Here is a 10,917-nt window from a genome sequence, read left to right as displayed (position 1 = left end):
AACACAACCAAAAACCAAAAACCAAAACAAGAACTAAAGTAGCTCACATGTTACAAACGTGATGAAGAATCTAATCATGCACCAAAACATCTTAGCGAAGCACACAACAATATCATAAAAAATCATGAATAAAAACCTCACAATAATCAATATTTTCTCACTCTCTTCACAATACAGTGATCCAAACACAAAACAACACATGATTAACTAGTTTTTGAACCCTAGTAGATCTTTCTAACTTTTATTCTCCTTTCCTAAATTTATGTATTCATAGTGAGTTCATGAAATGTGTGAGGTATAAGTAAGAGAATGATATTGAGAAATAATAAGGATTCAATCATATCTGATGCATAATTTCGATTCCTAATGCCTCCTAACTTTAGTTGTCAAACTCTTATGAGATGGAACAAATGATATTGTAATGGTTTCTTTTCCTGCTATGTTTAAATAGAACTCTAAATGCTCCAAAGTTGATATAATTTCTATTTTTTTAAACAAAGCATTTATATACTTTTGTTTTTAAAACAAAAAAAATGTTGTATTTAGGATGACTTTTCTTTTTCTTTTTTATTTGATTGATAAAAATATTAACCAAAAAGATGAATCTTATTGACTCACATAAAATTTATCAAAGGAAAACTTTTTTGTTTGTTTGTTTGCTTGTTTTTAAATTATCTTTATAAAATGTAATAATAAAAGTAGATTGTGTTTTGTTTTTTTCTTTTATAGAGAGGTCAATAAATTTTTGTATTTTTTTTCTTTTTAAATTTTCTTTATAAAAATTAATAATAAAAATTGAATGCATATAATACACCTCTCAGTATAATTGAATAAAGTTGCAAAAGATTTGGATGAAAAAGCCATACAAACATCATAAAGATGAAAATAAATTAAAAATTCTTTTTTCTAAATGCATAAAAATATATAAAGGAAGATATAGGAAATTGAAAATATGACTAACAATAGGAAAGAAAAAGTGAGTGCTACAAATAACTTTATGAGGTGTTCTTGAGAAATTTTAAAATACATTAATCTAGATATCTTAAGTCACACTTTGTAAACGATTTTTCTTTAGCTTCATCATCAACAGGTTGAACCCATTACCCTTCATTATCCTATATAGATGTTTTTCTTAAGCATGATTTGCATAGTAATTTTTGGATGGTGATAATTAAATGGCATTCATGATGTTATAAGAAATTACAAAAAAAAAAAACAAAAAAAAAAGTGGAAGTGCACACAAAAAAACAATGTGGAAGTGCACACACAACACAACACGACACAACCCCCTTCATTCTATTTTTTATACTCCTTGGATTGTGGTATCTTATAATTTCAATGCATAGATTGGCTTAATTGAAATGAGAAAGAGACTTCATAGAATGAGTAAGAGATCCAATCAGCTTGGAAGAAAAATAGTAGGTAATTTGTAGCAATGATTAAGTTATGATATCATTTTACAATTTAGATCTTGTAATAGAAAAGTAGTAGACAAACTTGTAGTAATGATGAGACAATTTACAGTAATAATTTTTCAGTATATTTGATGTTTGTTTTTTGACAAAGTTTGTAAACATGAAACTAGTTTAAAAAAAAAAGACTATCTAGTCCTTTTTATAATGAGGATATTGATGCCTTGGTGCATTCAAAGAAATAGATGGCCATTTCCTTTCTACTATAAAGTTTATTTCTTCTCAAAACTTCACACATAATTTAATTTATGAACTAATTTAAGATTATTACTATAAATTTTAATTAAAATAAATTATTAGCCAATAGTCTTGTTTTACGTGGGCTTTGCCCACCTAAAATGTCTCACGCTAGTCAGCACCGTCCATTTTGCTAAACTTCTGTCACTGGGAAGTATTTTCTGTTTCTGTTAAAGATAAGTTGTATGATAAGGTAATGATTTAATTTTTAAAATGGGCATATTAAAACAGGGTAAGGCTATCCATCAAATCATAATTGAATGTGGACTTCCATTAGATGTCTTAGAGGCCTTAAATTTTTTTAAGCGAATGCAATTGGAAGGTGTAAGACCAAACTTCCCAACTTTTTCCAGTATCCTTCCACTGTATGCAAAAATGGGTGGAGATGCATCTGGATCACATTCTCTTAAGATTTCTAAACACCAACCATGTTGAAGACACTTGGCAATCATGATCATTAGTACTCAAGATATTGTGTTTGGAGAGGTAGATAGATAGGTAGAGGACAATCGGTTGCAATGCTAGAATCCCAGTGATTCCTGAAATAAAGATGCTTGATGAACTGAGAAAAATCAAAATGACAAATTTCAACCTTTGAATCATAAATTACAACACCCTACCTACCCACAAACCCAATTCTGCTAGATGAATCAAAACCTTTCAACCCTAAATTACAATTGTCGATACCCGCATAATATTATTGGGTTGAAATAGAAAATCATTACTGCAAAGATATTTGATAATGTCAAGCACCTTAGATAAGCATTTACAGATACATGAAATCTTAAATCAAGAAATCAAGGAATATTAGGTGAATTCTGGATAAACTCAAATAAGCAATTTTTTGAGCAAACAAGTATTTAACAATAATTGTATATAAAGAGCATCCATCATCTAAATACATTTTTACAAATTTATTTCACATTTGACATCTAACATATGTTGCTCACCAATATTCATGTCTTTCATTCTATCTTGCATTGCTTTAGATTCTCATAATCCATCTCTTATTTTTTCTCTCTTGCAAAATCTTTATATAGTTGTTGCAAAGTTGCATCTTTCTGCTATTGTTGAAGGCACTCCCATCGACACATATAGTAAAAGTTATTGGATATTATTGAGACATTTGTTGGAATGTGTTGTTCTCATTGATATCAACATATTCCTCTATGTGTTCCAGTGTTGTAGTCAGATTAAGTAAGTTGGTTTGGTCAGTGTGTTGCAGATGAGTTGTTGTAGATTAAAGGGCTTTATGTTAGGTATCTCTAGTTGATTCAGTAGAAGTTTCCATGGTCCACATGGTGATTTGGTTGAGTTGTGAGGTCCAATATTGAGGTTGGTTTTCAATTGTTCATTGTTGATCAGTGTTTTGGATTTTGCTCCACATTGCTCTAAAATTGCAATATCTTGGTTTGTGGATTTGGAAAAGTGTTTGGGATGTTCTGGTGTGTCCTCAATTTAGATGGTTCATGATTTGGAGATCCGCAAGTGTATCTTTCAGTTTGACAGTTAGTTCAGTTAGTGTTCTTGAGGTTCGGTATAATGGTGATGGAGATTCTAGTAAATGATGATATTGCGGTTGTTTTTGTGGTAATTCACATTTCTTGTGGATGTTTCTAGATCGTGTCCTATTTGTGTTGATGGTCCGCATTGATCATTGTGTGCGTTATAGATGATTTTTTTTATTCTGGTGGTGTTCTTCATGTTCTTGGCCAACATGATGATTGTAGCATGTTGTGGATGTTCGAGGCATAATTATTGGAGGAGTTGCATGTTCGAGGAGTTGAATTAGTTCCAAACTATGCCTTAGATGACATTGTTTTGGTCCGCATGTGTTATTGTAGCGTGTATGGTTATATTTAATAATTTGTGTTGTGGGTTGATTTGACCTTGAAATATACGTTGATGATATATGTAAATTGGTGTAATATCTTGTTGTGGATGTATCTACAATATCAGTGTGTAATGAGTGAATAATGCTTTAATATTTCGGTAGCAGAGAAGAAGTGTGAAGAAGTGTAGCAAAGCAGTATATGAGCTTAACTGAAACTGTAATCGGGCATGAGGAAATGCTATTTTATTAGTTCATGATCTTTCGGATGTAATCTGAATCTTTTTGTAAGATAGTGAGTCTTCCCAAGGGTCATAGCCCTCTTTGTTATTGTATTTGAGTAGTGAGTTCTAGGCAGTATGCCTGAATGCATGTGCATTCCCCATTGTAATACTTTATATACTTCTAATAGGGTATCATCTCATTATGGGTAGGTTCCCACCATGGTTTTTCTCTTAACCAGGTTTTCCATGTCAAAAATCTTGGTGTTAAATGTGTTATTGATGTGGTGTTGATTTATGCTTTTGCTTTCATTAATTAGATCTGAATTGGTGTTTAAGTTGAGTAAAGATTTTTGTGCAAATTGATTCACCCCACACTCTCAGTTTGCTGCCTTGTTGCCAACAAAGTGATCACATCTACAATTGTGGGTGTCTTCTCAATGTTTGTAGACTAGAAATGATCTCATTTGCGCCATGGTTAGGTAAATGATTTTGTTTTAATAGTCCCTTCTATTTGATTTCATCCTTATGGACGCTCTTCTGCATATCTAACCATTGCAATAATTTTTCTCACCTATATCATCATGGCTTCTAGAGTTGTTAATGACACCTGTTATGATTTCTTCATGAGCTAAGACACGCGTAGATTTAAATGAAAACTAAATTCCTAAATGTACATGTGACTTTAATAACTTAGATTCCCTTTTTAATATGGGGCTCTTCAAAAAGGTGTATATGGTCATTTTGACAATATTACAAATAAATGATTTGTCAAAATGAAAGGAATAAAGTCAATCACTCTTCTTTATAAGACAATAGACCTTATTGCAAAGACTCATAAGAGATTTTTCATATGAACAATTCTAATCAGAATGAACTCTTCTAAGTTCTCTGGTTAAAATTATTTAAGGTTCAATATCTCTATGGACCACTCACTAACATTACATGCCACCACCACTCGAGACTTTAGCTATGTAGAGGCAGCTCCCCAGATCTCACCAACATCGACGATTGCACTTGAAATTTTGCAAGAGTCATCTGCCTTTATGTGTGCAACACTCGTAGAGGTATGTTCATCATAATAAGGATAGTGGATAATTGTATCTTGGTAATCTTGCATTAGTATAGGTTGTTGTAAGCTTGAAAATGGGGGTTGCTGGTCACAATTTGAAAATGGTAAAATATTTTTTTGCATGCTTAGTAATGTTTCATTTACAGTGATCCATTTTCTCATATCAAGATTGCCTATGTTATATATAGTAATTGATGGTTTCTTTTATTTTGACTTTAGGAATTTTTGTGTCGAATTTATTCCAAGAAATATTTGCATTCATTTCAATACATATCTATATACTTAAATACTATATTTTCTCACAATATAGGTTGGCTTTCTTCAACATGCAGGAAATAGAACCTCATTTAGCTGAGAAAGGATATGGAATTTACACAGGGTTAATGCTTATTTACTAATTTTTTTTCTCTACTACCTTATTTAGCAGTCAATCAAAATACAATTCGATGTTTATCTTTTATTAATTCTCAATTGTATACTTTCAACAGAGATGCATTAATATGACTAACAACTACATTTATAGACAATATCATTTGTTTGATTATTTGTCATAGCTTCCTTTGAAATCTAATTCAAATGGCTGGAATGAATTCAATAGTAAGGGAAATAGAACAATACTAAATCCCCATACAATCAGATGTTAATGTAATGTATATATCGATGGAAACATTATCAAGAATGGCTTAGGTGTGATCTGGTGTGCTTGTCTAGATTCCTTATTTATGTTTTTTCCTTCTCTATTTAGCCAACCACTGATGGATCACCTTTATGGCATTGCTTTAAAAAAGTATGCTTGTTTGGGGCATTAGGAGTTGAGTGGTTGGAGGTGGTTCTAGCTAGGAACTTGATTTTACAAAATTAAGGATTGTGGAGGTTTCAAAATACATCATATGATGTCCTTTATTGCTGACTTGAAGTCATTTAATTTTCTTAAAAAAAATATTAAATTATAAATCATTTATTGGAATATTCAAATCAATTACAAAACATATGATATCACAAAAGATTTTTTCATTGTATTTTATAAGGATTTGTCAATATACTCATATTTTGTATACATTTTCTTTAATAGTTGATGGTTGTAAAAAAAATGCAGGTTATTTGGTTAGATAATCAAACCATGAGAAAAACCTGAAGACAAGAAAATTTTCAAAATAAATAAGCCACCAACATTAAGTAGTACAATTCAAGTAGTAAAACACACACATCACAAAGAGAACAAAAAAAAATGGTTTCATATTCTCCTATACAAATTTAAAGCATAGTTTAAAAAAATCAAATACAATTGTATTTATTCATATAATTTAATATGCATAGTTTTTACACCAAAATATATTTATTTATATAGTATTAAAATATATCTAAATCGTACCTTTACTTTCCTATCGGCTTATATCTTGAACCCTATAGGGGTACAAGTGCTCGTTAATAATTTATTCGCCAAAGAAAAGATTAATGGTAGCCTGTTTCAATTTTAAACCCTTAGATATAAGGTGAGGCCTTGGAAGGGTCACGGCAACTCTCTTACTTATAACACTTATCTTTTTACGTGTGTTGATCCCGACTGTAGTACTGTTTCGGGATCGTAATTATTCAAAGTTTAAACACCAGTTGAGTAGGCGCGAGTATTATTTAGTACTAATTATACTAGACGCCTCTAGCAAAAGTGAGTGATGATCATCTCTCCTCAGACAGAAGATCTAAGAGATGAGCTGTATTTAGTCTGCTCGTCATAGAACTTGGACCACAGCATCACTCCCGCATACTTCGACGACTTCTTGATCTGAGGCAGCACCTTCGACTTCAGCGTAGCCGCGGGAATGAACCCACTTCCTGCAGCGCTACTGGAAGCAGAAAGCCCTAGAAAGAAACTCGTAGTTTTGGGTACAGAAGTTATCCACTTGTTCCATGAGCTCACCAGATTGGAAGCGTCTCCATTGGCGTATTGGCAAGGGGGGTTGTTGTAGAACTGAATCCAAACATAGTCAAAAAGCCCAGTCTGCAGAGCCTTTCCCACATAGGCGTCGGGAAAAGGACATTGAGGAGCAGCGCTGAGCAACACCTTTTTGCCGCCGCGATAGGAAAGCGCAGACACCGCTTTGGCGAGGTCGTCCCAGTGCGCAGTCGTTGCCTCGATGTCGAAGTCGACTCCGTCTAAAACGGCGTCGCCCAGAGGCCGCGATGCAGATTTCCCGCCCAGGAAATTATTCCACAGATAGTTTGCGACGTTCTGTGCATCTTGGGCAGAGGCGATGGAATAGTTTCCAACGCCTCCTCCCAAGGACAGAAACACCTTTATGTTTTTCTGCTGGCATGACTTTATTTCGCTGCTCAGATTTTTGCAGCCGCCAGAAGAGGGCTCGCAGTGACCCGCCATATTCAGCTGCGGTGTTTGGCCGTTTCCAAACACGGGAAGAAATGCGAGTATGACATATTTGAAATTACCGGTGGCGCAGGTTTGGGTAAGAGAGGCTTCGTTGCCGTTTTGGCCCCAGTATATGGCTATGCTTTCAGCTGCAGAGGCCCTCCACACGATACAGGTGGCCAGAATAAGGGCAGTTGCCGCAGCTCTGTAATTGATCTTATTCATCTCCATTGTACTTGAAATGAATTGAGCAATGCTTCAATCCCTACCCCCATATATATCTATATAGAGTCTGTGACAGTGTTTGAATTCCTGGGATGGGCAGTTGATAATAACTGCTTATCTAGACTAAGCCGCCTCTATGTGGGCCTCGTGTTCGCGCAATAATGAGTTTTTCCGCGAAATCCTATGGACTTGCAGACGGCTTTGGCGATAATATTTAAAGAAATGCAATGCACATGAACCTCGACCTTAAACAAATCAATGATGGGCTGGATCAAGATGGCAAGAACAAACCGATGCGCACATAGGACAAGCGCGAGTAACACTCCAATTCCAAAAGCAGATACGGGGAATCAGGATCCGAGTCCATTGACCAGTCACCTGGGTGTAAATTTATCAATCACAGGGATCAATCTGATATGAAGCAAGGTGGGTAGTATCTAGTAACCATATCACTTTTATTTATTTTTTATTTTAATTAATAAAAAATATAGTATATATTGAAATGAAATTATTTTCTCCTCCATTTTCAAAGTATGATTTCAAATGTTGATGTAATTTTTTTCACATAATTGAATTTAGAAACTGCACTTGTTGGAAATTATATCTCCAATAATTTATGTAAAGTGAGGATAACAATAATTTTTAAAATTAAATTACAATATAATAAGGTCGTAGGTCATAATTACAGAGATATAATGAATACTGAAAATTTTATGTAATTTATAATTTTTAAGATTATAAGATATTTTGGTTGTCATATCAACATTTATATTGAATACTGAAAATTTTATGTAATTTATAATTTTTAAGATTATAAGATATTTTGGTTGTCATATCAACATTTATATTGCAATCCTTTTGAATTATTTGCTAAATTGAGCATATTTTAGGATACATGATTGTATCTAACTGAAGTTATTTTAATAGTTATGCTGAAAGCACATTCTACTCACATATGAATATAAAAATGTCTATCAATAAAAACTTAAAGCAGTTAATTTGACTTGTTTGCCACATTTAAATCTATGAAAAGCAAAAAAATATTTAATTATTTTATCAAATTTAAGTGATCAATCAATTTGTCTATCTCCATAAATTAACTTTGTAAATATCTCCATCTAATATTATTAACTATGGGGGATTGAAAGTGTCCCTACATAAGAATAAGAGGGAATATAAAATAAAAATATAATAATAATTTCATAATAAAAAAATATATATTAAAACATAATAATACAATTATATCTGTAAAAAATTAATATTTTTTATAATATAATAATATTATATTAATTTAATATTAATTACAATATAATAAGATAATAATTTTTTTAAAGTGGAATAATGAACATATATGATATTTTTAAGTGTACTTAACCTATATTATTCTAAAACTATATATGCTAGCTTATGTATGATTTCTATTGAAACATTTAAAAATTAGTTTACCTAATTATGTGTTATTAAATTGTATTTAAGTTTTATGTTTTCAATACAAAAAATATCATGCTTTGTATTTGTTGCCCCCATATTTGGCATACCTAAAATTTTAATTTCAAATCGATCTCAATGTTGAATGAAGATCTAATACGTGTTTACGCGTAAACAGTGAACACACAATCCAAGGTTGTTGCTAGTTAAAATATGAAAAAGGGATGAATTTTGGAAATTACCAAGAATTGAGGGAAACAATTTGATAGACATGTCGTTAGCATCATTTTGTGTCATGTGGCCAATTTTCGTTTGAACCCAGTTTGTAATTTGTCATATATTAAACCTTCAAATTTTGGTATTTGTCACCCAAAAATGATTAAAATATCTCATCCTAGAATTCGTCATGAGGTGTAAATAATTGTGTGGACCCATTTACCTACCATTGACACGTGTCTCAAATTTAAGGACCTAAATCCCTACCGTTTGAAAGTTATGTCATTTTTCTCCAGCCAAAGCAATAAATTTAAAATATTTAAATTATTTCTCAAATAATAATTTAATATTTTAAATTATTTTAATATGTCTGGTCATTTGCGATAAAAAGTTGTCTAAAAACATCAATTACATTCCTCCTTGATTCCTCTCCATGATCAATGGTTTTCGAGGTCAAAATCATAGTCTTTGAAGCAGAAGGTTAGAAATGCTCACTTTTTGAGCATTCTTAACCTTTTGCCAAAAAAAAGGTTAGAAATGCTCAGTTTTTGAGAATTCTTAACCCATACTTCTAACCTCTCATGAAAACATTAGGAATGCTCCAAAATTGAGCATTTCTAACCTCATTTCTTAACCTTGTGGGCCCCACTTTGTCAAGAATGTTAGAAATGCTCCGTTCTACAACATTCTTAACCTCTTCCGTAAAAGTTTTTTTTAAAATAAAAAAAAAAGAAGAAAACTTCAAACAATAGGTTATGAGCATTCATAAATGCATTGTAGAAGATAGAGGATTTTCGTCAGATGTTGTAGTTGCAACTGATCTTGTAGACATGGATGCAGATTGTGAATGTATAGACAACGCACGTGATTTGTTTCACAGAATACTTAGGTAGAATGTGCAAAGCTCAGACACGGCATGCGAATTGTTTGACTGAATGCTTTAAATAAATATGGTCTCATTTCATGCAATGATCACAGGATATGCATAAGATCAAACCGCAATGATAGAGGAATTTTTTCAAATGTTGTAATTGCAACTGCATACATCAAGCCATGCATGTAAGTCAGAAGCATACCCAGGGCATATAAGCCATTTGAAATATTGCTTCAAAGATATGATTCCTGACATGCCGCGATGGTAGGTTATACACAAATGGATTTGTTGAAATGACTTTAGCAGTTTGCGGGTTTAAAACAGTTTAGAACCAATTCCACTTTGTCTTTCACTATCCTCCCTGTCTGCACTAGAAATGGCATGATAGAATTGTGAATAAAAGTAAAATATTTTGCTAACATGGGCATTGTGTAGAAGTAGATTTGGATGTCTTTGAAAATGTAAATAGCGAAGGCACATAGAAAGTTGTCATTTTAGTAAACCCCATGGATATGATATGGAGGAAGATATAATTGACATAAACAGTGCCATCTAATTGACATGGACATTTTGATATTTTTCAAACACTTGTGCAATCCAATACGTTCCATGTGGTGGGGAAAATTCCAGGCAATTTAAACATGTTTAGCCTAGCAGATAAGGTGTCTGATGATGAGGTATTGGGGGAATAATGCATGTTCTTCTTCACTTTCCTTTGAGTAGAGAATATGCAACAGATGTTAAGGGAACATTGCGCTACATGATTAGAAACCGTTAAATTCCATCTGGGAATTACCCATCTTGTGAAGGCAATTCAAGAGACAAGTTTGTGCAATGATACACAAAATGAAACCATTCGAAAGTATTTAAAGGCTTCCAAGAAAAAGCATTGTCATTTTAGCAGTCATGCTATATATGGGATTATATGGCCGATGGTGTCTGTGTAAATTTTGGCTCGATTATTTGTAGAAAATAA

The 10,917-nt window shown here is 32.6% G+C and overlaps 1 pseudogene; it reads right to left on the bottom strand.

Moving 5' to 3' along the window:
* Positions 1–6,520: 6,520 nt before the first annotated feature.
* Positions 6,521–10,837, bottom strand: LOC131071702 (acidic endochitinase-like; annotated as a pseudogene).
* Between the last annotated feature and the right edge of the window lie 80 nt (positions 10,838–10,917).

This window comes from Cryptomeria japonica, chromosome 4, assembly GCF_030272615.1.
Source record: "Cryptomeria japonica chromosome 4, Sugi_1.0, whole genome shotgun sequence".
Lineage (NCBI taxonomy): Eukaryota > Viridiplantae > Streptophyta > Pinopsida > Cupressales > Cupressaceae > Cryptomeria > Cryptomeria japonica.
Note: the sequence above shows the minus strand (reverse complement) of the source record. Positions and strands in the feature narration are given on the sequence as shown.